The sequence below is a fragment of the Neofelis nebulosa genome, chromosome 7 (assembly GCF_028018385.1).
Source record: "Neofelis nebulosa isolate mNeoNeb1 chromosome 7, mNeoNeb1.pri, whole genome shotgun sequence".
Classification (NCBI taxonomy): Eukaryota; Metazoa; Chordata; class Mammalia; order Carnivora; family Felidae; genus Neofelis; species Neofelis nebulosa.
The window spans coordinates 44,634,812-44,659,182 of NC_080788.1; the positions used below are offsets into that span (position 1 = coordinate 44,634,812).

A 24,371-nucleotide genomic window follows, 5' to 3' on the forward strand; every position below is an offset into this window, starting at 1 on the left:
GGACTGAATGAAATGTGCTCCGCTGCTTTGTGTGGAGGAAAAAGAATGAAAATAATGGCCATTCAGGCAAAATAAAGCTTTTTAGTGCTTTTCAGAAAGCAGTCTTGTCTTCATTGTTGTCCCGGTGTTCACATAATGGCCTTATCCTGTCCTTCATTGAAACACGCCCAAAGCAAGGAAAACATCGCACCCTGCACACAAACAAATGTGTGTTCTGAAAGTGATCAACAAGGAAGGCATGGGTCTGAGAGGGCCGTTGGACCAGTTATCCAGAGGGTTTGTGAGGAGAGGGCTTCCGCTCAGAGCAAAGACAACGGACAGGTGATGTGGATGGCGGGAAGGGGCTTGTTAGAAAAATAGCTTTGGAGATGAGGGTCTGTCTGGCAGGATCTCGAGAAGGGGAAAAACATGATTTTCACTGTTATCCCTGCCATTGTGCACACTGATCAGGCACATGCTGTGTGCCAGGTGTGACACTGAGTGTCTCTTATGTATTATGTAATCCTCTCAGAAACCTCTGAGGAGGACTGTTGTCCCCATTTTAGTTATGAGGAACCTAGAGTCTCGAGAGATCAAGTCACCTCCCCAGCATCATTCAACTGGGAAATGGTGGAATCAGGAGTCAAATCCAGATACCGTCTGACCCCACACACCAACTATTCTTTGAATTTTTTTTACATTTATTTATTTATTTGGAGAGACAGAGAGAGGACTTATTTATTTGGAGAGACAGACACAAAGGAGGGGGGAAGAGAGAGAGAGGGTGAGAGAGAATCTGAGACAGGCTCTGTGCTGTCAGTGCAGAGCCCAACATGGGGCTGGAATTCACAAACCACGAGATCATGACCTGAGCCAAGAAGGAGTTGGATGATTAACTGACTGAGCCAATCCGGCTCCCCCAACATACATACCAATTTTTTTTTAGTGTTTATTTATTTTTGAGAGAGAGAGAGAGAGAGAGAGAGAGAGAGAACAGGGGAGGAGCAGAGAGAGAGGGAGACACAGAATCCGAAGCAGGCTCCAGGCTCCGAGCTGTCGGCACAGAGCCCGAAGCGGGGCTCGAAATCACGCACTGTGAGATCACGACCTGAGCCGACATCTGATGCTCAACCAACTGAACCACCCAGGCGCCCCTTTACCAACTTTTTAAACACCACCCTAGGATCCCCCAGAATCCAATCACCCAGGCTTATAAATTAGAGGAAGTGACACCTGGGTAACAATGGGAATTCCAGGGAGAGTTACTTTGGGAACCCAAGTTCATTTGACTGCTCATCTTTATGATAGGATTGTAGGGGTGCTGCATGTTGTGTCAATCATCAAACGTTGGAGAGGCAGAATAAGTGAGGACATCAGCCTGAGTTCAGGGCAAGATATCCTCTAAACCAGCTCAGCAAACACGGACTATTCACTGTTCCTCTCTGGGTGTTGCTAGCCTGGTCTCTTAACTCCACCCTTGACTCATTAAAATCGGTGCTGGGCTGGAAAAATCATCAAGATCCTCCCGACAATAAGATTTTCTGTTCCCATATCTCTCTAGCCACCTTCTCATGGTGACTTCTAGTTAATCTCTTATTTCTGTTTGCGTCAATGACGAGAAACCCACTGGAGCCACAAAGGCCATTGATCCCCCCACTTCACCAGCCTTAAAGTGATCCTTAACCTCTGTGTGCTCCATGCCTCTTGCCCTCTCCTGAGTCTATCCTCATCGTCTCAACTCTTCTAGGTCCACTTGAAATCCCACCCCCCACCCCAGCAAGATCCTACTTGACTCTTCCCCAAGCCACATTCAGAGACATTGCAGTGGCAGCTTGAAGGCAGTCACTTTAGGAGCATTTAAACAGAACTGGCAAGAACTACCCATCAGGCCATCGTTATTGTTTTGAGAGCTCGTTTATGAGCCCACCACTGCTCATACCCAATGTCCTACCCCCATTTGACTCCAGCCATTTAATACCCCACAGGCCATTGTTTTATCATGTGCCTATACATGTCTCACTACAGAGACTGTGGGGTCATCAAATTCTTTACATCTCTGCAGTACCTCATGTACCTTATAAGTAGTGAGCACTCTGTCCGTACTGTTCATCTCATTTCCTTGGGTGTACTTTTTTCGATCCAGTTGGTTGCATGAAAATCTGTTAAATAGTCCATTGTCATTTATGCATTCATAAACCATTTATTCAGACCAAGGAGCATTTACCGTGTGCCAGGCATTAGTTTAAAAGGCAGAATCCCTGATAGTAAAAGCAGTAGGAGGTCTTTTCCCACAGAGAGCTCACGTTCTAGTCAGGAGAGACTAAAAATAGACAAGTAAGCAAATTAACAAATAAATTGGATGCTGTCTGTTAACAATAAAAGAATAACTTGGAAGGATGGAATAGAGGAACTGGAAATTGGGTGGTACCTAATCTCAGGTTGAGATGTGTGTTTGCTTCCTGTCGCTGCTATAACAAACTATCACAAGGTTTTTGGCTTTAAACAATACATATTTATCTTACACTTTGGGACGTCTGAAGTCTAAAATGGGTTGGCAGGCCTGTGTTCCTTCTGGAGGCTCTAGGGAAGAATCCATTTCTTGCCTGTTGCAGCTTCTGAGTCCATTTGTACCACTTGGCTCCTGGCCCTGCACATCTCTGACCTCTGCTTGTGTCATCACATCTCCTCCAACTCTGACTCTCTTACCCCCTTCTTTTCCTTATAAAGATCCTCCCTGCCTGGGTAATCCAGGATAATTTCCCCATCTCAGAATCCTAAACTTGATCATAACTGAAAAGTCCCTTTTGCTCTATAAGGTGGCCTAATCATAGATTCCAGAGACAGGATGTAGACGTCATCGGGGGACATTATTGTGCCTCCCAAGGGAAGGCTTTCTTGAGGAGGTAACACTTGAGATGACACTCAAATAACAAAAACATGAGGGAGAGTATTCCAGATAGAGAGAACATCCTGCAAAGATCATGAGCCTGGCCTGAGCTTAGAGTTTCTGAGGAAGGTTCCAACTCATTTGAATGAGCATCCAGAGGGAGGCCAGGGAGGTAGGTAGGCAGGGCCCAGGTGCCTCAGCATCATGGGGGCCAGAGTGGGAGCATGGACTTCATTCTGAGTGTGATGGGGAGTTGGCAGAGGACTCAAGAGTTGTGTTTTTCACTGGGTTGATCCATACTTTAATGGAAACAACTTCTCTGGCAATTGTCTAAAGCAGTGCTGGCCAGTAGAAATATAATGCAATGCACATTTCTAATTTTAAGTGTTCTGGTAGCCATATTTTTAAAAAGTGAAAAGAAACAGGGTAAGTTATTCTTAATAAAACATTTACTTAACCCCATACATCAAAAACATTATTTCAACATGTAATCAATATAAAGAACATAAGAATGTGATATTTTTACCTTCTTTTAAAAAAAGTGTTATGTCTTCAACCTCTGGTGTATGTTTTATGCTTAAATCACATCTCAGTTTTGACTAGTCATATTTCAAGTGCTCAATAGCCACCTGTGGTTTGTGGCGACCGTTTTGGACAGTGCACCTCTGGACACGGTCCTCACAATCCTGTGAGGAGTCTACTCAGGGAATGTTTGAAAAAGCAGTGAACAGTGGGGTGTCACACAGAATGTGGGGCACATGTCACTGCCCTTAGCCATTCCCAACTTCATAAGAAGAATATAATATATTCTAGACAGGAATGTGTCCCCTGGTCCACTCTGAGTGGACTCTTGTCTGGCTGGAACCTCCAAGGAACACCTATCTCTATCCATTTGAGTGGTCTTTAAGTTCACCTCTTTGTCTACCCCTCATACCTTTAATCCCCTGAGAGTTTTAGCCCAAGCCACACTTTCCCCACTTCTTTATAGACAGGGCCATTTATTCAACTCATTGTACCGATATTATGGAAAACAAGGGCAGAGGTCAAGAATGGGAAAAATTGAATGAAGCAACAAGAGGCTATCAGTTGCTAGGCAAGAACTGTATCTCAGACGCTCCCAAGCTGTACCCATGCCTTCCTGTGCTCTCACAGTGACCCATCCCCGATACTAACCAGCCACAAAAGTCTAGCCCGAAAAGCTTAGTACAATAACACCATGTATATTCATTTAGAGTTTTTACAGTGATATTAAATTAAAAGCGTTTATGAAATAGAAAATAAAGATCTGAATTAAAAAGGGAGGTCATGGAGGTTACATAAAGGCCAGCTTAGGAGAAGCATATTCAACACTGCACAAGACAGTAAAAATAACAGCAACATTTATTAGAATATCCTATTTAGAGCCAGTGATCTGTGCCACACTGCTTTCCGGAAAAGGGATGGCACCAGGTTCCCTTCTGATGATGGATTTGGTGGGCTGGCACCTTGACCCGGACATCTGGGCTGTGGGTACCAGCAGCACCATCAAAAGACAGTTTGGCTGTTTTGACATGTAGGGACAGAAGCTCTCATGTGCAAGGACAAAGGTGCCTTCAGTGAGTGCTTTGGGGCTTTAGAGCAGCAGTCAAATTACCAGTGGCTCTAATTAGTGTGCCTGCAATCTGGAGCGATCTATATCTGCATCCCAAAAAGGGGTGGAATGCTTCCCTGTGATAACACATTAGCACAAGACATTCTTGGTTGAGTTTCCCAAAATTACAAGGACATGATGGTGTGGGAGAGAATCAGCCTCGATGGAAGCCTGTTGCTTTCAAAATCAGCAGCCATCTTTGCAATCAGCCAGTGAACAAATATTTGTCTACTACCTGTGAAGTGCTACAATCTGGAGGAACTTAAGCAGCATGAGGTCCCTACTTCCCAGGGACTTAAGACCTGGCTGGAGAAAAAAAATAATAACCGTGCAATAATAAATAACAGTACATGGCACTACTGTGGTACACTGGGTCAGGTTCTGGCCTGAGAATCAGTAGATCTAAGTTCTGCCACGAACTCAGCTATTTCTGAGTGCTACTACCTGTGGTCTAGTCATCACCTAGCAGGGGCAATGGTTACTGGATCACACAAGACTCATTTCCTTAGGACAAGGCACCTTACCTCTCTGGACCTCAAGATCTTCTAGAAATCAAGAGGGTTTGGAGAGATTATGATGGTGGCAATAATAATAATGGCTCCATACCGTGACGTCTAACTTTGTGCTCGTGATTGTGCCACATACGTTACATAAGTAAAGTTTTCCCAGTTTATATAGATGAGAAAACGGAGATTTAGGCTAAGTAATGTACCCCAAAGCAAAGAGCCCTGACTAATGCAGACCTGAGATTCAATAGCAAGCCTTTGGGTCTGTAAGTTTGGAATCTAAATGCCCTGCACCCCATCCCAGCTATCACATTCTTTAGTTCTGGGACCTGAAATAATCATGGGAAGATTACTTGGGAGGCTTACTGGGTGAAGACTGATGGAAAAACCATGTTGCAGTAAAACATGGACCGGGTGTAAGCAGAGCTCCAGAGGGAGAAAGACACCTGTCGCTGTGGCTCAGAGAATTCAGACCCAACTGTATCAGAACACCGTGATGCTGGAATTCTTCATCTCTGTCTGGGATATGCTGATCAACCAATGCCGGTGTCTCAGTTTGCACTGATGCAGCACTGGTCATTCGGCAAGACAGTCACACAGCAGGCGGAGTCACCAGAAGGGGACTTCAGGGCTGCTGCGTGAAAATAAGTCTCAACTCTTCAACATTTTCATTTTATACTAGTCTCAGCCACAGGTGGAAGAGCTGTGAATTTCACTTTAGCCATAATGTTTGGTTAGGACACACACATACACACACACACACACACACACACACACACACACTGGCACCCACAAAGTCTTCACTTTGAGGCAAGGGTGGGTTTGGTTTCCTTCGCTTACACAACTGATGCCGCCCAGGGACTCTTTGGTTTAGATGGCTCATTAGCCACAAACTGTTTCGTTATGTGTTGCCCAGTTACCTTGGCTTCCTGCACGTTCTCTTGAGCGGATAGTTCATCTTCTTATCTCAGAGAATTGTTTCCCCAAGTAGCTCCAGAGTGTGTAGCTTTGATACCATCGAGGCAAGAAGGCATTAAACCACCCTTTTTGTAATTATTTTAATCGTACTTTTTCATGTCTGCTTCATGAAAAGATGATGTGGTTAGATTTAAGCTGGGCCTTGCTGAGGGTGTCGTTTATGCCTGGGGTTACCCACATGGTCACGTGCCTTACCTTCTTTTGCAGCAGGGTGATCTTATCTTCTTTGTTGCACCTTGTCAGAGAGCATCCACCTCCTTCCAGCTTTTATGTGTGTGTGCGTGCACACACATGTGCGTTTAGGCGTGTGTGGAGGTTTGCTCGTGGCAGCAGCTTGTAAAATGATACCTTGCCATTCATCTATAATGAGGCCTTTGCTCTACTCTTAGAAAAGAAAACCTTTATTGGCTTTTCACTTGGGAATTTGGAGCAAAGTTTTCCTTAAGCAGATGTATTTCTATTTAATTTAAGCAGGGAATTCTCTTTTTCCCTCTATGTGTCAGGAACTGACCCAACTACTTAGGGTACAGAGATGAATATGATTGAGCCAGTGTCCTTGAGAGATTTTCACCGTAGCCGTAGAGAGAAAGCATGTTAACAAATAGCTAGGATTTAACCCAGAAAGGGCCGAGAGGTGCCATAAATGCAGTTCTGAAGGAAGACAGACAAGGGGGACTAGAAAGGAAGAGCCAGGGGAGGTTATGAAAAGGAGAAGACATTTAAAATCCGTATTTAAAGTCAAGTACAAGTATTCCAGTTAAAAAGGTAAAAAGTATTCCCAGCAGAGGGAATAGCAAAAGAGATAAGGAAGATATGGACATGTGGGCTATGTTTAGTATGGCTTGAGCAGAGCAGGCATACAGAGGTGAGGCTGGAGAAAGGTGGGCTGACCCAGCTAGAGGAGGGCTCTGTGCATTGTCCTGGGATGTTTAGCACCTGGGATAGCATCCTGGGATCTTCAGCTGTAAGCACTTTTAGCATTTAGTGTCCTACGCTCTTTCGCCTTAAGATTTAAACCCAATGAGTGCACCAGACCCCCCGGAAAGACAGGAGGACACCTTACGGGTCCTTGCCAAAATGAAGACCTTGGCCTTCCCCAGCCAGACAGGGCTGTGCCTGCCAGTCTCTCCCTGGTTCTGACTCAGCCTGTGGCTTTCCTTTCACAAGTGATTTAACCCTCCTAGTACCTGGCTTGCTGTGCTCAGAGTGTGAATCCTCAAAGTGTCCTTGACTTCTGCTGACACCTTGAAAGACACATGGGAAGAATCGCTTTTATAGCTCATGTGGCTCTTGGGAAGTCAACGGACGCTTAACCATGACCTCCATAGGGACAGTAGAAACAGGCATTGGTTTGGGTGGTGGCAGTACATTGTTGCCAGGCTAGGCAAAGAGCTCTGTGCCTGGGAGACTTAGAACTCGTGGCCTTGCCTGGCCTCTGCCACTCTCAGGCTGAATGACCTTGGACAAGTACTTTCTGTCCAGGCTCCGGTGAACTCACCTGCTCATGGAGGGGCTGGCCTCCATGGCTTCCTTCTGTGTCTGATTCTGTCTTACCTCTTTAACTTTTAGGAACTCAGAGTGTTCTATGATGGAAGAGTCTGACCGGAAGCATTTCATGTTAACATAGGGCCTCTGGGAGGTTTGTGCCTTGGACGAGGGAAGAAGAATCACCCGGAGGCCCAGTGAGGATGCCCCTTCCTCCATCTCCTAGCAGCAAAACAGCTGGAGAAAGAGGGAGGCAGAACCCAGCTTCCTACCTGAGTCATCCTTAGGTGTGGAGGTTTGGAGAATGCCCCCTGGGAAGGGGGCTCTGGGAGCCACACAGCAGCAGTGGGTAGAAAAGGAGGATGGAGTGAGGGGGAGGGGGCTACAGCACGCAGTTGTCCTCTGGCTCGGATAGATCCAGCCAGCTCCAGCCCCACCACCACTGCCCTCACCCGGCAGATGCTGTGGCCTGCTTCCACTGCCTGGCCACTCAGTGCCTCCCAGGCTGCGTGTCATGTTTGTCACCCTGTTTTCTACTCTGAAGGCTGAGCATTCTCAAGTCATATGCATTGAGGGCTCCTCTGCACATGGTCCTCAGTTGGGTTTCAGCGGAGGTGATCCACGGCCGCCAAAGCATATGTAGACGGGAGAGCCCAGGGTGGTCTGGCTGCAGCACAGGGCACCTATTACCATCCTGACCACAGGTTTTGGTATCATAACAAATGACATGGGTTCAAGTGCCGGGCCCGCCGACTCAGCGTACAGCTTTTCATGGTCACTTCATCTCTGTGGGCCTTATTTTCTCATCTCCGAAGGGCAGGTAACAGGACTTTGTACGACTGTCAGAAGAACAGACTCAGATGAAGTCTTAGTGCTGTGCCCGGCATGTAGTAAGTGCCCCATAAGTGGTAGCTTTAAAAAAAAAAACCTAGTATTATTAAGGTCTAGAAAAGTAAGTTAGGGCCGGAACATAGAGGCTCCTTTCTGCCAAGGCAAGGGATTTAGATGTTGTCCTTCAGCCCATGGGCAGCCACTGAAGATACTCCAGCAGGGAATGGCATTAAAGAAATTGGTGTTTGGGGAAATCTCCACCTGTCATCATTTTGGGGTGCACCGGAAGCAAGAAGGAATGTTGGAGCCTGCTCAGGCTCTGTTGGTGTCCAAGCAAAATGGATGAGGGCCCAGGGAGGTAGCAAAGGGAATGGAATGGAAAAACAGAATCAAGACCTTTAAAAAGGAAGATGGCTGAGGAGGATGAGTCGGGCCCTGGGCTGAGAGGCAGTAGAGGAAAATGAAGGAGGATGTACCAAAGAAGGCATCAACCCAGAGTGGGGTGTGAGTGTTCTCTGTCCTGGGGGTGGGGGTGACTGTTGACCCGGGTCCCAACACCGTGGTTTTGGGCACATTGATTGGTTGTACATTTTGTGTCATGCTTTGTGCACAAAGGGTTCGAGATGGTTTTACGTGGTCTATACTTTCCTCGTGAGGAAAAATGAACTGAAACAGTAATGACCAAAGGAAAGAGGAGATGGAAACGAGAGCAACATTGTCGGGAAGTAGAGAATGAGGAATAAGATGACTGACAACACAGGGATGGGAGTGGTGGTGTCGGTCCCACAATGTCAACTTGTGGCCTTGGAATTCTATTATTTCCCACCTACTCCCTTCCTTAGGGAAGCATCCCTCCCAAAGGGACAGAAAAAGCAGGTTTCTTTCACCTCTTTTCTACCTTCCAGAATAACAGTGGGGTATTTCTCAATGGTATTTTTCATCTTCCTTTTCTTTGTAATGGCAGAAGCAAGGGCAGTTGCCTTCTTCTCCAGAAGCAGTAAAAGTCCCAGGAAAGGATGAGAGGGAGGGAAAGCAAGCAAGAGCAACAGAAAGGGAGAGAGAGAACCCATCGCCAGGTGACCTGCTGGTCGGATGGTGGTCGTGGCGGCTGCCACAGAACCATCCAGCTTGTGGCTTTGCTTCCTCTTTCTTTCTCTCTAGTCGCACAGAATCACTCAGCCCTAGATTCCTCTTGGGTTTCAGAACGCAAGAGGTCTGTGAGGATACCTTGCAGTGCCTGAGGCCCGAGAGAGCGTTCCCAGCCACCGCAGAATGTTTGGAGTCTCCGGGCAAGTGTTGTTTCCAAGTGTTGTCTCTGGGCAGTTGTTGTCAGCTGCTGGGTGGCGTGGGGAGAAAACGAGGCACAGTTGTTTCCTGCAGGTCTCTGCTGACAGTGCTAATGGAGAGTCACTCAACACTTGGTAAGTGCAGTGAATGTTTTTATTCTCAATGCCCAAATTTCTCTGGCTTCCGTAAGTTATTGTTGTCGAGGAAGAAGGTGGTATTATCGCCACCCTCCCTCCCCGTGTGGTGTGACAGCGCAGAGATCATTATCTCTACACCTAACTCAGCATTGCTTTTTTGGGGGTAACAGCTTTCAAAAAACCATCAACTGGGCTCCAGCCAGTCAGGCTTCAAGGGCAGTTACCACAGTGCAAAAAGGCAGACTGCTTTGTCGGGCGTGCTGCAGGCCACGGATGCAGGCTTTAGGGGATAATGAGCACATCCTTTCTTTGTCACAGATCAGAATCTAGACCCACTCGTTCTTGGGACAAGGAGAGAGGGGAGCTGGGTGACAAGTGTGCTGGTTAACCTAGAGCTCCTTCCCATCTCTCCTCTGCCAGTCTGGCAGTGGCTGGACACGTGCAGGGTCCCTTTAGAGAGAAGAAAACAGCTTAGCAAACATCTAGCTGTCATGATCTTCTTCCTAATGGGAACCCTGAGGCTGAACTAACTTTCCCCAGGTCAAGCCCCGCTGCAGTTTAGAGCTACAACAGGATTCGAGGTGTCATTGGCTCTGCATTCAGTGTTCAGACACTTCTTGGTGAAGCGCAGAGAGATTGGCTCTGCAGAGGTAGCCCTGGACCAAATCCAGCCTGAGGACCCAGGAGATGTCGTCTTCACCCAGCTCCATGCCAGGCCCTCGGTGCCCTCTGGGGATGCTGCAGAGCCCTCTGGGACAGATGCTGAGGACACACAGATGAGAGGACAAGTCACCCGGAGCCAGTGAGTCGCAGAAACAGGCACCTCCTTCTTCCCATTACGAGTAGGCTCTCTTAGGCTTGAATGTCCCACAAAGAAACCAAGCCGCCGCCCCCCCGCCCCCCCCCCCCCCCATGTTATGGCAGTAGTTGGCAACATCAGTCCTCAGCGAGTAGAGTTCACTCTGGAAGCAGTTCTAACTGCTGCTACAGACTCAGGCCTTCCTCTACCTACTGGAACCATCTCAGGGCCAGCTCGGCACACTCAGCTCCCTTCTCCCTGTCGTAGCTCACGTACCATAGATGGTCCTCCCACAGGGAGGACTCTCCTGCCTGACCCTACTCCAGGCTGCTAAGCACGACAGACTCTTAGTTCATCTTCTTCCAGTTTGGGAATCTTCCTTCTTTATTTACCTTCTAAAATGTTTTCCTTCAATCAGGCAGGCAGCAAAATTGTCATAGTGCCTCCTGGTTGCCAGCCTCTCTATAAGCCGCTACCAGTGATGCAGACACACACATAGCCGTCCCTGTACGAGATTTTTTTCTACCTATACTTCTAGTGCCTCTAAGAGCCCAGGACAAGGTCACTTTATCTCACCAGGGCAGGAGCCATACTTTTCCTTGTATCCTATGGAGCTGCGCTCCCACGGGTACCAATCTCATGGAATACCATGAACGGTGCTCCCCGGAATTATGAGATCACTGTATAGACCCAGGGTCCCCTCTGCCACATGTACTGTGTGGAAGTGTGAGGATATAATATGGTCGTGCGTAAACGTACGATCTCAAAAGCCCAGCAGATTGGATTCAGATCTGGGCTCCACTGTCTATCAGCTTTGTGGCTTTGGGTCACTTAATCTCTCGGAGCTCCCAATGAGATCATCATGGTATTTATGTTTAGGGTGGCTTGATAAATTAAGTTAAAAATACAACTAAAGAGATTTTTCAGTGGGGCACATAAAGGGCCAGTACGTGTTAGCAACTGTTATTATCATTGTTGTTAATATACTGATTGCTCAGTCTTACTGTCATTATGTTCATTAAAGGTAGGGCACACTGTGCTGACAGTGCCCAATAACACAAGCCCTTAATGTGTTGAATGAATGTTTTCAAGGATGATCAGTCAGGTGGGGCTCCAAATGCCCTGTTACAAGAAAAAGAAGAAAATTGTCTGGGGGAACTGAATTAGAACCAGAAGACACTGAGTTTTTTTTAATGTGGTTTTGGTTAAATCGTGTTCTCTGGGAACTGAAAGCAAAGAGGGAAATCTTGACCTGGCCACAGTTTTGACACCTGCAAGTATGAGGCTGTTGTTATCTGGTGTGGGTGAGGTTATTTATGAACACACTGTTGTTTCCCCCCTTCACTTGGCCTCATGCTTCTTTTCTGAAGGAAACCTCCAGAAGGATGGGCCTTAGGTCTGTAGTCTTCAGGCCAGATTTCATCCTGCACAGACAAGGTACGCCACAGGCTTCTCTCTCCATGGCCAACCCAGGGCACTGGTCAGCCAGGCCCCGGGACCTGCTGCCTTTCTGCTTGGACAGCACACCCTGGTTGATGGGGCAGGTGCCAAGATGTTCCCTCTTCCCCATGCCAGACTTCTGGATGTTTGGATACAGCTGGAGAGCTTTCTCGTTTTTTCATGATGTTCTCGATGTTTGGTGCTGTGCTGTCACAGCCAGGGTAAAGTCCCACACCTAGACCCTGTGTGGGTCAGCTTGTGTTCAGTGTTAAAAGCAGGATGAGGGTCCAGGACTCTACAGGCCAGACCAGGCTTAAATCAGCAGGTAGGGATCTGGCCCAAGCTTATGGGAATGAAAATTGCACCTGTTTTCTAGAGTTATCAGCAGATTACTCAAACTGTGGCTCATGGTTCCATTGGAGCATGTGCTGGGGAGACAGATGGTGTCAGAGGAGACAGCCAGACATTGAATCCAGATCATCCCATAGCATTTGAAGACTCGAGTGTATATCAACGATGATCATAAGCAATGATAACAAAATCTCTATTTAGAGAAGGGCTGGGAAGCCAAATCTTAAAAAAATTTGGAGCATCAACTGTGCTCCACCTCACGTTATATGGCCTGTGTTATTTGTTCATAAGATCCCTTCTGGAGTGTTCATAGACATTTCCTGTGCCAACCCAAAGGGCACAAAGAGGAGGGAGATATCCCTTTCCTTCGGGGTGTAACTTCACAATGCCAAATGCTTGCATACAAAGTGAACAGCTAGTTGCTTCCAAATGTTTCCAGATATCCCAGTTTGGGGCATCATGAGAGGAGACCATCAGAAGCTAACTCGTTTGGTAGGGCCTTCTGTGATTTCAAAGCTAATAGATACAGTGAAGGCTATACCCCCAGTTAGCTCTTTAGAGAAGTAAATGGTGCATGCGTTTTTTCCTAACTCTGTGGTCAACATGGAAACGAAGGCCAAGGTTACCGGCCAGCATTAGATAGGATTTAAAGTGTGTGTACCTCTACCTCCAGACAGGCTCCCCACTGTCTCTACATTCCAGACAGGTAATGAGGTCGCTGTTTTCTTGCTTTGTTTTTCACATGTTAAACTTGCAGTACCTGCTACCAAGCCTGTGTTGACGTGTGCAAGGAAGGATGGGGTTGGCAGTGTGTAGTACCCATTGACTGATATACGTGCATCCTCGCCGTTGCGTAATTCTAGAGCCCCACCTGGAGAGAAGCTTGTGTGAGCCAAGCTTCAGTGCACATCTGGAATCACCTCAATCAGACAGGCCTCATTTTTTTTTTCCTGGTCATTTTGTTTTCCTATTTCCATCCATTGACCAATAAATAGGAAATACAGGATAGAAAGGTGTGGTTTTGGGGCGCCTGGGTGGCTCAGTCGGTTGAGCGCCGACTTCGCTCAGGTCACGATCTCGCGGTCCGTGAGTTCGAGCCCCGCATCGGGCCCCTGTGCTGACAGCTCAGAGCCCGGAGCCTGTTTCAGATTCTGTGTCTCCCTCTCTCTGACCCTCCCCCATTCATGCTCTGTCTCTCTCTGTCTCAAAAATAAATAAACGTTAAAAAATTTAAAAAAAAAAAAAAGAAAGAAAGAAAGAAAGGCGTGGTTTTTGTGACAAGAATTCAAGATGGAGAAATAAGATTGCTGGGCTCTGGCCTGGGATCTGCCTCTAAAGTTCCACGTCCCTTAATTGCCCATTCAGGGAGCCTAGGGAAGGGGCAAAGACAAGGTGATAGAGGGCTTTAAAAGTCAAGGTAAAGATTTTGTACTTGGTCATGAGCACAGGGGGCCATTGAAGGATTTCTTCAGTAGGGAAGGTCCCGGTCAGATTTACCTTTAGAAGCATCACTGGCTGCAGCGTATCCAAGGTTTTGAGGTTTAGACTAGATGAATGACATGGGAAGGCATGGCCTAGGGCAGTGGGGTTGGGAGGGGAGGGGAGGAGGGGAGTCTCTGGGGAGTCTTTCAGAGATACACCCTTAAGGGCTTAGCAACCAATGAACCTGAGTGATGACAAACAGGATGGGATACAAAAAGAATCCCAGCTTTTCTGTTGTGGTTGGATGGGGGTGTTTCCAGCTAAATGGAGAACCCAGGAGGCAGTAGATTAGGCAAGAAGGCCACAGATTTGGTTCTCAAAGTGCTGCATCTGGAGTCCCCACTGGACATGGGGGTAGAAATGTTCAGGGAACCAAAGGAGAGTGAGTCTAAAACTGGGAAGAGAGCTCTGGTCTAGAGGTGGACACTGGGAGGTTATCGATTGCCTAGGAAGAGTGTGGAGTTTGGACCTACCAGCCTGCTGATGAAAGAAACCTGTGGGACTATCATCAGGGGCAGGGGGAGCATGTGGCAAAGATGAAGAGAGAATGGTCAGGACAGCTAGTGTAAACTTTCAAGTCTCCTCATGATGTCCTTACCAGTGTGTGAAACACCAAGAGCAAGAATGAAGTTTCTCTGTTTTGTCTCCTCTGTCCTTCGGCACAGAAAACAGAACGGACCAGCACAAACTTTTAAGTGGTGTTTGAAGCCTCCTGGTAGTTCTCTACAGGCATGTGCCTTCACATGGGCTGGCATTTGTTCCCACATGTTCTGGGTAAACAACTATCACACCATGTCACCTGTATTTTCAGCTGAATGCCATTTATTAAAAAACAAACAGGGGCGCCTGGGTGGCTCAGTCGGTTAAGCATCCGACTTCGGCTCAGGTCATGATCTCACAGTCCGTGAGTTCGAGCCCCACGTCGGGCTCTGTGCTGACAGCTCAGAGCCTGGAGCCTGTTTCAGATTCTGTGTCTCCCTCTCTCTCTGCCCCTCTCCTGTTCATGCTCTGTCTCTCTCTGTCTCAAAAATAAATAATAAAAAATGTTAAAAAATTTAAGAAAACAAACAAACAAACAAAAAACAAGAAAAACATAAGCCAATCCTGCCTATCAACTGTTAGGACCCATGTTTAACCATGAGAAACATACCTGTTGATGGGCATATTAAAAGAGGTTGGTGTAATGGAGTAATAAGTGATTGAGCAGCACCCTAGGTATTGAACTGTGCCTTGAATACCACAGAACTTGATAGTCCTTTAGACAAAAATAGATAAATAGCAGGGAGGCTGTTTGCTTTTAAACTGAGAGTAAGTTTTCATCTCAATGGCAGTTGGGAGGTAAAAAAAGGGTCAGTGATTTTTCCTACCTTTGGAGGTGAATCAGATGATGCAGACCAGCCATCTTCTAGGTTGTATCTGAGGATAGTAAACTAAATCAGAGCATCATAATGATTAAAGAGGAAGTTTGAGTTTAAAGTGGAAGTAAGCTACTGACAAATTTGTGGAAGGACAGAAGAGTCAGAAGACCTGGGATCAGGTCCCCCTGTCACCACCTCTCTGACCCACAGGCTCCTCATCTGTCAGAGTTTGCGGGGGGGTGGGGAGGTGCGGTCATCACAGGTAGTCTTCTACAGATTGTCATGACAATGAATTGTGTATGGATTTTTCGGATCTTTTTTTTTTAGAGAGGGAGAGAGTGTGCCAGCGGGGGAGAGGGGCACAGGGAGATGGAGAATCTTAAGCAAACTCCACTGTCAGCACGGAAGCCCGACTTGGGGCTTGATACCATGCCCCTGGGATCATGACCTGAGCCAAAATCAAGATTTAGATGTTCAACCACTGAGCCACCCAAGTGCTCCTGGAAATTGTTCTGTTATGTGAAGTGTGTTGGGCCCAGGCTGTTTGATTGGTGTCTTATCTTGCAGGGAAGACTTCACTTTCAGGTATGTCTCAGGTCCCTGGAGGGCCATTCAGAGAGCCGATGGTCTTTGTGCAGGTTATGTTTTTGAAACCTTCTTTGGCCCGCAGTTTTGCTTACCCTCTCCACTTTACGAACGTCAGAAAGATTATCTGATTGACTGATAGAACACCAGCAACCCGGAGAGATATTGTAGCACGGCCCAGAGCTATACTTTCCATTTTTATTAAAATTCTTATTAACTCATAGCCCAAGAGCTTTTAAGCCAAGCCTGATCTCCTTTAGGGCCCCTTGATTTGATCAGAGCAATTTGTGTGCAGTGTTCTGGTCCCACTTTGTGGAAAGGCAGCAATACAGCAGCCAAATGGTGTTATTCAGAAGATGGTGGGATTCTCTCTCCCTCCAAAACCCCCTGGCCTTACAGCCCTACTCCCACCCTGGCCACATAGACACACTTGAGGTCTACAATGACAAATCCGCTTCCTGAGTTTAAGGCCTCCCACCCCTTTGAAATTGTAAATCTTTCTAGGAAAACTATCAGTCCTTTGTAGCTCAGTGGTGCTGAATTGGTTGGCTCCTGTTCTGAGTACAAAGATAACTCTTTGGGGGGAAAATATCCTGCAAGGTAAGGGTCCTGAGGGAAAATAACACCATCTTGAGGTGCTAGGGGGAAAGAGGGACAAGTTAGGGACCTTGCCGCTTGGGGGCTAGCTCACAGTCTTGTGGAGTAGGAGCTGTCTGAAAAGGGTGCGAACAAAATGGTTTTCTCTCAACAAACCTGCAGGAGCTCCATGTGTGTGATTGGGTCAGGTCCATCATCTGAGCTGTTGGGTAAAGCTGCGTCTCTGTTCTTCCCCCATGGGCTTCATGGCGATTTTTATCCTTCAGTTGGTGTTTGCTTAAGTGGCCTCCCTGAATTACTCACATTTATCCTTCCATTAATAGGGAGTCTTAAACTTAATGTCATCACCTTGGTAATCTGCTAAGCTATAGAGCGCCTGAAAATAGCAACTCTCTTAGCAGCTTGCTGAGTAGAAGCCATTTCTTTCCGGACATAAACTATATCTGGAGACTTTTTTATTTTTCCTCATATTCGTGTTGAGGTACAGAACACATAGCGTTGAGGCTGTGAAGGGTGGTGCCGCTGTCCCTAGGATCGAACGTCCTATCTCCAGCATTGCTGACTTAGATTTTATTGCCAAGAATTAATTGGTAACGTGGCTCTGAAAAACCCTTCATGAATGAAAACTTGTATCTGAGGCCTTATTTTGTTATCTGCCCAGTGTTTCATGCCTGCTTTGTATTTGAAGGTGCAGATGTCCAGGCAGAGCCTTCTTCTTTGTAATTTCATAATATTTAAGGAACTGTTATTTTTACCTTTTTTGTCCTCTCCTTTATTTATTCTACAAAGATTCACAGAGCTGGCATTCACTATGTCCCTGGAACTGTGGTGAGCCTGCTCACGATATGCGGTGAATATTAGAGAGAGGACTGATTCTCAAGAATAGTTAACATGGTTATAGTGCACTGATGGCTGATGAAGTATTCCCATAATGTCTAAACTCAAAACAACACAGTGCAGTGTGCAGAGGAAGGATTATAATCACTTCTACCTCATAAATGACAAAACTGTCACTCAAGATCATGCAGGCAGCAAGTGCTGAAATCCAGACTCGAACCCAAATCTGCTAAACTCTAAGCCCTGTTCTCTCAACCATACCCTACTGCGTCCCTGGATCTTAAAGAATCTTCCCAGGAGATGAGGCGTAAGCATGGAATAAGACAAATGACTATATAAAGAAGTCTGTGATTAAATATCAAATGCGTGGTTAAGACCGGTGTTGCCAGGTTCCAGAAAATGGACAAAATTATTATGGTAGCCAAAAAATCATGGTAGTAAAAGAGAAGGGGCTTGGTCAGTTAGGTTAGCTGGAGAGAAAGGAGAGACCTTTGACAAGATAGAACCGATTTATCTTTCACGTAGAAGTCTGAGCTGATGTGGCAGCTGAGCTACAAGAATTTGGCATGGACCCAGGCTTCTCCTGCCAGTCCTGGGCTTTCCTTCACCCGCATCCCCAAGGTGGCTCACCATCTTGTCCATATTCCAGGAAATAGGCTGAAGAGAGAGGTGGTGGAAAGAGAGTGACCAAACATTCCATTTTTGCCCAGTTCTAGGGGATTTTCCAGGACATGAAACTTTCAATGCTAAAATCAGGAAAGTCCCTGGCAAATGAGGGGGTTGTCATGCTAGTTGTCGTGCTAGTTATAGGGCCGCACCTGAAAGTTGTATGTTTCACTTGTAGTTCTATCCAGTTTGCTAGAACTTAGTCACGTGGTCACACCTGGCTGCAAGTGAGGCTGGAAAATGTAGTCTTTATTCTGGGTGGCCATGTGCCCAGCTAAAATCTTCCCATGGAAGAAGGGGGTAAGAGATACCGGGCCATAACTAGCTATCTCCGCCATAACACAGAAATATTTTTGGTGGTAGAACAGTGTTCACAAAAGGTAACAAGCTTTTGTGTTGAGTGCTCCCCAGATGAACTTTGAAAGGTCTGCCGCCTGCTCCCCACTATTAGGAGATAGCGTCGACCGTCCAGCTGACGTGTCATGATGGAGGGAACCTGTGCGCACAGGTAGTCAGTTCTGCCCCGGCAGACATGCTCTCCAGCCTTGTTCTTGCTGTGCTGGAGTGCGGTTTCCATACAAAACCCTCCCAGTTAGAGTTTGAAATTCATCTCATCAAACACTCCAGCTCCAAGGACAAGAAGACTGGATTGGGATACGAAGGGACCAAAGGAGTGAGAGACAATATGGCAGTGTTTGGAAATCAGTTGTTCAGTAGAAGAGAGCCTAGGACACAACTTATGTAACATATCCCAGTCTGGTAAAGACCCTTCATCACCTCCTCTATCATCCTAGCCTCCCGGGTATTCCCAGTCTCCACACTGATGATACAAGCGTGTGACCATGTGTCAACTTTGAATTATTGTTTCTCTTCTTGATGGCCTATGATTTTTTTTTTTTTTTTTTTTTTTTTTAGCAAAATCATTTCACTGTGGGGAATTGAAATATCTCTGTTCCTAAACTGAGGCGTGGTCCCTCCTGCCCAAGTGAATCTCAAGTGTTTCGTGAATCAGCTAGACTTTGGCCATGTGTTTCTCATCACGCTCTATGCCTGTTTTCTTGTGTACCCTGGAGCTTCCAACTTGAAGAGAATAAACATTCCAAAGGCATTAGCATGCTTGTATGAATTAGTAACTTTGAGGAGGGAAAACGCTGAAATGAGATCCAGCCGCAGTTGTAACAGCTTTACTTGCCTGGAAGTACTTACTTGTCATTTTGTAAAGGTTTTCAGTCAGCATCAGCCACTGTGATGGTTACAGAAGCCTGGGAACAATTTTGATTGTGCAGTGATTCAGGGAGTTATTAAGGACAATAAATCTGCATTAGTTAAGAATTGAAGAGCTATAATGTAATATTATGCAGCCATTAAGCATCACATTTTCAAAGAATATTTAATGGTGTGGTAAAATGCTCATGATATAATGTTAAGTGGAAGAATCAAGATCTCAGACTGCATCTACAGCACGTTTCCAATTTTGTAAGTTTGTATATGGAAAAAAGACTAGAAGGAAATTCTCCAAAACGTTAACAGTGTTGGTGAGACTATAGACCACGGTTTTGTGCTTAAAGCCATCTATCTTTTCCACATTTTCTAAATGAACAACTGTTCCTTCTATTTTAATGCAAACATGTACTACACATATAATTATGGAAAGTTATTTACTTTTAGAAGAATATAGACCAAAATGCCCTTTTGTGACTATGTGATGATGTTGATGAAAATAGACCATTTTCTGCAAAAGTCCAAGGCAAATATTGGGACTCCTCACCCTTGAAAGAGCTCTAACACAGTCGTGTGCTCAGTAGGTAGCTTCAGATCTGTGTGGTTCATTCATGCATTCATCATCTATTTATTGGGCTCCCACTGTGTGCCAGGCACAGTGCTAAACTGAGTAAGGCCTGGGTCCCAACCCTAAGAAGCCTGCCCTACGATGGGGAGACTTTCATACTAATAAGGCAATATGTTAATTGTCTTAGGGAGTTGTGAATAAAGTATGTGTTCATTAGATGAATTAGTAGATGGATCAATCAATGGATGAACAGAAGCAAGAGTTGGTCACCAGGTCTGACCTTTCCTTTAGGGGTTTTCTGGCACCCTGTGAGATTTCTCCCATCTCCTTATGGGAATCTCAAGTGTCTGGGCTCTGCCCTTTCAGTCGATTGCTTCATAAGACGACAAAGGCAAATGGAAGAATTGACCATCTCTTTCCATGTGTTGTCCTGGCGAGGCTGTACTGATTAGGGAATGGATGATTCTGGAAGGAGTCAGAGCTGGAGGCCTCCAGATGTGCAAAACTTCTCCCTAGTTCATGCAGGGTTCCTGTGGGACAAGAACTCAAGCTACAGGCATGAACAGACCAGTATTTTTTTTTGGCAGAATTGGACCCAGCAGGAAGTAGAAAAGGCCCTCTGTCCCCCACTGTCCACCCCCACCCCCGCACCCAACACTGATGCAGGAACTAAGCAGAGAGGCCCCTTCCATTCCAGTGAGAGAGGAGTTTAACAGGCCAATGCCCCAGGGAACAGCGACCCACTGAATTCCAATAGCCCTAAGGTATAAATAAATGCCAAGGGAGACTAACACTTCTGCTGTAAAACTCCCTGGGGCATATGGTGTCTCCAGACTGGCAGTAATCCAGGTAAGCAAAGGTGAGGCGTGAACCAGGTTGGACCAGGGAAAAGACATCTCCTCCCTAGCAGATTCTTACTAAATGCTCTGGCAGTCTCTCTCACTCTCTGGGACACACTACCTCCCCCTAGTGGGGCTTGCAGTTCTCCTCAAAGTCCTGTGTGGAGGAGGACTCCTGATGTGTTTTTTGCAGGACTCCTGGAAATCCTTAAGCGATCTAAGTAAATGAGTAACTCTTTGGATAGTGCAAGATGAAAGTAAATGAGCTGCCCTGAGACCATAATGAATGCAAATGAATTCTGCACCTTTACACAGGTTTGAGAGAGACTAGCAGAGCTACTAGTGGTGAGACTAGTCTGAACATGAGAGAGACTCAAAATCAATGGGAATCAGGAAGAAGAGAGGGAAGGAAAATGCAAAGTGGTAGTCCTTGGAGAAGCCATTAGCCAAGGCTTGGCTTTTATTCCTTTCTTCCTAAGAAATACCCTAGGTGGTTTCTGCCCAGTGCCTCCCTGGAGCTTTCTCTTCGAGGGTCCCACATCCCCACGGGTCTGGGCCGGGGTGAGGGGTACATCCATTCCCTGTGCAGAGGCTGTGGCTGCACCCAGTGCGCCTCAGTCAGAAGCTGCCCGGAGGTGCCTAGAAGTAAATAGACCACTGTGGTGGCTGAGCCCAGACTTGACAGTCACCAAAGAGTGTCTCCTCCACCTTCCCTTCCTTTGTCCTCCTCTCGGGCTCTCTTTCCTTCCGGGAGCCTCTTGATGCCCTCTGAGCCCCGACCCAAACCTTCCTTTACCTGGAACTGATCACTAGTTTGGCAGGACCGCCTTCTTCCCCTGCCTGCCTCTCTTCCCCTTCCTGCTCCAGGCTCAGGTCCAAAGCAAGGCCGAGAGGGGAGAGGAAGTGAGTCTCACACCTGTCACTGCTTCTCCAACTCTGTTCCCTCCCCTCCAAACGTTGTTCAGGAAGCCTCTTCAGTCTGTCCCGCTTTCCCCACCACTCCTGGTGTTGCCTGTCCTTCACCCTAGGGATCCTCTACAATGAAATGCCTTGTATAGTTAGTACTGATTTGCCTCTGAAATGTACATGAATCTTTCTTTCTTCATCTAGTTCTCAGTGAGCACCTAATACATGCACCCACTGTAGCAGAGGTTATGGACACGAACAAGCTGAATCTGGCTGCTTATAAGGCGATAGCTAGAATGCAGTCACTGAATAGTCCTGAATCCTGACTGGAAGCAGCAATCGTGAGGCAGACGGTAACCCCCGGGTCCTGTGCAGATGGTCCCTTGTTCTCAGGGACCAACACAGGCAGCTCCTTCCCAAACCCCATTCCTTCAGAGACCCCCTTCTCTCCCACAAGGCAGCTCCACATTCCCATATCACTGCAGCAGGAAGAAGGATGTTCACCCCCAAGCTGGTTCCTGAGCACACATTCCTATGGAAGCCTTGCCATAAAGGGTGGTTTGGGAATATCCTTCGGACTACGCTTCAAGTAAATGACAGTTAAAACATAACTTTTTAAACCTGTCCTCTGGGAATATAACCACCCTTCATAATTTGCATTTCTGGGAGAAAGCTTCCAAATAGCAAATGAACAAATGAGTTCATTTTAGATTTTATATAAACCAGATATTTTCTTACCAGCCCTAAACCCCTGAACTCTGCCGTTCTCTCAGGGCTCCATTTCTACCAGCTCACTCACCTTTTGAAGTCATTTATGTCAAGGTATTATTGGGTTAAAAATGTTGCTTTTATAAGGAACAGGCATTTTAGCAGAGGATTCCGATAGACTGATGCCTTAACTCTCAAAAAAGAAAAAGAAGAAAAGATTTTTTTTTTCATTCCAGTGTTTCTCTCCATAGCTCTAATAAGGGGGGGAGGTGGGTAGGGGGAAGGATCTCACATAGATTTTAAGGCAAGTCAAGAAGAGAAACATTTGGGAAGAAGGGATTTGGGGCGCTCTAAAATCATACACTTTGAGTCTCACACCGAGTATATATAAACACAGCATTAATATTGTTTTCCAATTAGGCTTTATGTTCTACCTCTCCAAAGTACTTAACATGTTATCTGTATCACAGGCAGGAGAAGGGGAGGGTGTTGGTCTGCCCAATGAGATGCCTTTAATTCTGAAATGTAATTGAAGGTTGTGGAGTTTCGGAGTTTCTGAATTGAGAGTGCACACCTTTTCCTTCCTGTGGTTGCGTTAGGGCTTGGGAACTAAAGCTAAAGACAATAAATATCTAAAGTTTTAAATCTGATGGAGAGAAAAAGAAAGAGTATGTCTTTAAAAAAAAGAGAGCAGGTAGAATAATGTCCCCAGGCCAGGAAAGTACCAGTCATTTTCAGATAAATTATACCCTCCTCCTCCTCCATGGGAAAAAAAAAAATCATACTCAGACTTAACTGTCCCTTTGGCACTTTTGTCAAATGAGTTTTAGTAGCAGGAGCTGCTAAAAATATAAGCCAATTTCTTTCTTCATTTAAATCAAGTGCTTAAAAAAAGTGTAGCGCCTAGAACTGGTGCAGGGCTCAGCATAGCAGCAGCTGGTCTGCCCGAGTCCGTGAATAGTCCTCAGTGATAGCCCAGCGCCCTCTCAGAGCTGAGGGAAGCCAGCAGTGAGGCTGGAAATTGTCCCTAAGGGTGGGGGCTGTTTTTAGCACCTGAGACTCAAGTTGAAAAGGTGTCCTTGGGTGCCTACTGACCAGATCAGATGCAGAAGGTACTCTCAAGAGTATTTTCTGGGGCGCCTGCGTGGCTCAGTCGTTTAAGCGTCTGACTCTTGATTTTGGCTCAGGTCATGATCTCACGATTTGCGAGTTGAAGCCCCGCATCGGGCTCTTTGCTGACAGCGCTAAGCCTGCTTGGGATTCTCTGTCTTTTCTCTCCGCCTCTCCCCTCCTCCCACCCTGAAATAAATAAATAAACCTAAGAAAAAAAGAATCATCTAAGATACACATAAGCTGTGTATATCAAAGATTATCTTACGTTCAAATTTTGTGAGTGGAAACGTCTTAAGAATTAATCCGATTCCCAGATTTTTATAGGTGAGAAAATTCTGGAAAAGTCAAGCCCGTGCTGTGCAGTGTCTGCTCTTTCTCCCTGCCTGTGCTTTGCACTCGAGGGAGAGCAGCAGCACACTGCTTCAAGAATAGGATGTATGAGGGGGAAGCCGGCCTACTAGGAGCTGACTGTGTATTGTGCTCGGATTTCACCATGTTGCCTCCATTACTTAGCCTTGAGACTTATAAATGAGGCCACCTTGAATCAACCCCCCTGTGGAACTTCAGTGATTCAAACAAGCCTCCTGAATGAGACTCTGAGATAGGTTTGCCATAGTTCAAATTCTGGTCTCTAATGAATAGTGAACATAGTTATTAATGTCACAGTGACTTCTACAGAAGAGCTACATCATTTTTACCACTCTATCAAACCTGACTTTTCTATACAATAATTGCATTAATGCCTTCTGTGCGTTTGTATGGTGAAGATACAGATGTACCTAAGCATGTGCTAGAAGCAGTGACGCATCGTGGCAAGTATCCCCACTATGCTTTCTTCCAGTTCTGCTTAACAGTGGCACAGAAATTTGGAAGGCTGCCAAATATCCCCGTTACCATGGCACAGGAGGGAAGTCAACTGATTCCAATTAGGATTAACTCTGTAACCCTTCCTTCCTTACAACAAGGCTCTAATCACCTGAGTTAATCCTGAGATATCAGCACTAGACAACTCCAGAAATTCTGGCTACACAGTCCTACTTTACCCTGTTTGGACTCTCTTTATTTATGATGTTTTATATTCCGCCTTTGAAGTCACCTCTGTGATCTTTTTCCTAAGCATCAGATTATTTTGTCCTTTGCCAGCTGCTGTCCTGTCTCTTAGCAGAGTCGCAGTTCATTCT

At 46.2% G+C, this 24,371-nt stretch overlaps 1 protein-coding gene and 1 long non-coding RNA gene across 3 annotated transcripts in view; both read left to right on the forward strand.

Annotated features, from left to right (window-relative positions):
• RORA (RAR related orphan receptor A) overlaps positions 1-24,371 on the forward strand; it is a 722,505-nt gene that overhangs the window by 364,859 nt on the left and 333,275 nt on the right. The gene's annotated exons all lie outside the window — the stretch shown is intronic.
• LOC131518087 (uncharacterized) lies at positions 741-18,739 on the forward strand. The gene is made up of 2 exons (XR_009264902.1): positions 741-13,323; positions 13,574-18,739. It is a non-coding gene; the product is annotated as an uncharacterized LOC131518087 (long non-coding RNA).